Consider the following 3,844-nt stretch of genomic DNA (forward strand, 5'->3'; position numbering starts at 1 on the left):
ATGCAATGAGAGTGGCGGCAGCATCGGATTTCCTACGAAGAGGAAATGTCCACACAAAGTGAGAGTAATCATCCAGTATGACAAGATAATAAAGATAACCAGAATTACTAGGTTCTGGAGATTTCCATACATCGCTGTGAATTAACTCAAACGGAAAGGAAGCAACTGTGGAGGAGGAACTAAAAGGAAGGCGAACATGTTTGCCTAACCGGCAGGCTTCACAAGAGTGAGCAGCCATTTTATTACATGAAAAGGAAAATCCTCTCATTATTTGACGAAGTGAAGAAGTGCTAGGATGCCCAAGACGAGCATGCCAAAGATCGACACCGGCAGAGAAAGTTCGAGGACCACCCAGAGATGACGGCAACTGAACTGGGTAGAGGTCGCCGAGACTGTCACAGCGGTGAAGAATCATCCTGGTGCGAGCGTCCTTAACAGAAAAGCCAACTTCGTCAAATTCCATAGTTACAGAATTATCACGAGAAAGATTACGAACGGAAACTAAGTTCTGAATGAGATGAGGAGAAACAATGACATTATTAAGAGAGAGAGGTCTAGAGTTAGAGGGAAAAGGTGCAGAACCGACATGAGAGATGGGAAGACCAACACTGTTGCCGATGATGATACGGGAGGGAGTGGAAGTGGGATAGACGGAGGAGAGGTTACCCGGATGAGCGGACATATGAGCGGTGGCACCGGAGTCCATAATCCAATCGCCGCCACCACCGGAGTAGGGTGGCGGCTGCTGCAGCGCCGCTAGAAGGGCGGGGTCGTAATAGGGGGCGTCGTACACGCCGTAGGAGGGCGCGACAGGAGGGGCGGGAGCCCCGCCGTGGGCGTCGAGAGGCACGGCCAGGAGCGCATGATGCGTGCTCGGGCCGGGGCCGAGGATGCCCGGGGCAGGGGGCCGTGGCACTGGCATACTGTATGCGTGCACGACCCCCGTCCAAGGGTTGTAGCCTCCGGCCCAGGGTGGCGGGGGCTGCTGCTGGGGAGCTTGACCACCGCCGCCGCCACCTTTCCCACCGCCTTGGCGTGGACCGCCGCGACCGCGGCGATGGTTATCGCCGTTTCCGCCGTTGCGTGGTGGTTGGGGCGGTTGTGGCGCCGGCGCGGGATGCGGGGCGACCGGAGGACGGGGCGCCGAGGGTGGTGTAGAGGCACCGGTGGAGAGACCGGCGGCGAGCGCGGTGTGGACGGCGCGGGTGCGGAGGTGCTTCATCCGCCGCTCCTCAACACGAAGATAGGCCACCGCCCGCTCGTAAGTAGGGTTGGCCATGAGGGTGAGGTTGGAGGCGGCGTTGCCGAAGTCCTCGTTGAGGCCGGTGGTGAGCGTTGAGAGGAGAAGCTCATCGCCCACCTTCAACCCGACGTCGTTGAGCTCATCGGAGAGGGTCTTGAGACGGAGATAGAAGGCGTCGATGGTGGAGTCGTTCTGATGACACCCAAAAAATTCCTGCTACAAGAAAACAATCCGTTGAAGCTTGTTGTCGGTGAAGAGGCCATTGATCTTGGTCCACATCGTGTAAGCATCGTCCCCATCGCGAACGACGGTGCGGAAGATGTCCGGAGAGACGGTGAGGAAGAACCACCGGATGAGGATGGCGTCGATGGTGAGCCAGTTGGCGTCGTGGGCGCCGGCGAAGAAATTGGCGAGACCGTCCAGATGATCACGAAGGTTGTACTCACGGAAGAGGAGATTGAAGTAGGTTTTCCAGGCATAGTAGTTGGCGGAGGTGTGGGAGAGGATGATGGGGACTTGATCGGAGAGGTGGATGTTGCGGATGTCGGCGGCTTGGGGCTCATCGGGCTCGGACCCGTAGGAAAAGTAGAACGGGTTGCTAGGGTGTGCGCTGGAGGAGGAGGAGGTGCCGAGGGCCGACATGGCAGCAGGAGGGGATGGCGGCGCGGGATGGGATCGGGTGAGAGTTTAGGGTTTCGGGAGGGAGGCGGCTCGGGGGGAGCAGCGGGGTGCAGCGGGGAGGGTGGGGCGTGGCGGGGAGGATGGAGGTGCAGCGGGAAGGGGGTTGTGGTGGAGGGAGGGAGGAGGCGCGGCGGCCGGGGAGGCGGCGGCGCGGTGCAGCGGGAGTGGCGGCGGCCTGGAGGGGCAATGGCGGCGCGGCTAGGGCTGGGACCGAGGGTTAGGCTGATACCATGTAGAGGAAAATGATGCAACTCTCAATGTATTGATAGGTGCATATGCACAAGTATATATAGTACATAGGGAAAGTCATATCCTCAACTATACATAAGGAGGAGACTTGGAGTACAAGAATACATGTGCCAAATACATATCTCAACAACAAGAACCGGTTGAGGTCGAGCAGGTCCACAATGTTGGCCGCCGGCAAGCGGTCGAGCTCCGTCATCGTTGGCCGCACGGAGAGCGGCCACCACACTTACACCATCGATGGCTACTCCATCACCATCGATGGCCATCCCACCGGGAACTACTGCAGGTCGCCGCCCTTCCAAGTCGGCGGCCACAACTGGTGCGTCACCTACTTCCCAAACGGCGTGGACGCGGCCTACGCGGACCAGGTATTCCTCGGTCTACTCCTCGACGAAGATGTTAAGGCCCCCGTGAAGATGAAGCACTGCTTCTGCCTCGCCGGCGAGGCGAAAGACGAGGCGGAGCAAGCTGCGTGGCTGTCGTTCGCTAAGATGGGATACTATACCAGGGAAAACGGCTCGACCTACACGACCTTCATTAGAGCGGAGGACATGGAGAGATCCCAGCATCTCAAGAACGACTCATTCACCGTCCGATGCAACATCGCAGTCGTCAAAGGATGCCGCGTCAGGGACACCATGCCTCTGGTCTCCGTGCCCCCCAGCAATATTCTCCAGCACCTGGCCGAGCTCCTCGAGACCAAGAATGGCGCTGACGTAGTGTTCGAGGTCGGCGGCGAGACCGTCGCGGCGCACCGGTGCTTGCTCACGGCCCGCTCGCCCGTCTTTGCAACCGAGCTCCTCGCACCCGCACCGATGAATGCCGTCACCAACGGTACTGTCGTGCACATAGGAGACATAGAGGCCAAGGCGTTCAAGGCGTTTATCTATTTCATGTACACCGACTCGTTGCCAGAGACGGTTAGCAAGAAAGATGAAAGCGTGACGTGCTAGCATCTTCTCTTCGCGGCGGACAGGTACAGCATGGAGCGTCTCAAGGCCATGTGTGAGGAGAAGCTGTGTGAGTACGTCCATGTCGGCACAGTGGCGACCATACTGGCACTTGCCGAGAAGCACCGCTGTGAGGGGCTGAAGATGAGTTGCTACAATTTTCTCGCCACTCCGGCGAATCTGTGGGCCGTCATGGCCACCGATGATTACAAACATATGAGAATGAGCTTTCCATCGGCAATGTCATCCATCATCAGCAAGAAGAGGATGAGGTCCGACGACAAGATTCCACGTAGCAGGTCGCCAATGTTGACCACTGGCAAGCGGTCAGGTGCCGTCATGGTTGCCCACACAGAGAGTGGCCACCACATTCTCACGATCGATGGCTACTCGAGCACCATCGATTGCCATCTCATAGAGAGTACACCAGGTCCCACCACTTCATAGCCGACGGCCACCGTTGGTGCATCGACTACTTTCCAAACGGCATGGCCCCGGCCTACGCAGAGTATACTAGTAGAAAAAGGGTCTATTGTCTCGGTTCGTAAGGGCCTTTTGTCCCGATTCCTGAACCGGGACTAAAGGGTCGGTACTAATGCCATGTCCCTTTAGTCCCGGTTCAATGCAGAACCGGGACAGATGGGCCTCCACATGGCCTGTGCGTGGAGCCCAGGCAGAAGGGCCTTTCGTCCCGATTGGTGACACCAACCGGGACCAATAG

Source organism: Triticum dicoccoides, chromosome 6A, assembly GCF_002162155.2.
Source record: "Triticum dicoccoides isolate Atlit2015 ecotype Zavitan chromosome 6A, WEW_v2.0, whole genome shotgun sequence".
NCBI lineage: Eukaryota > Viridiplantae > Streptophyta > Magnoliopsida > Poales > Poaceae > Triticum > Triticum dicoccoides.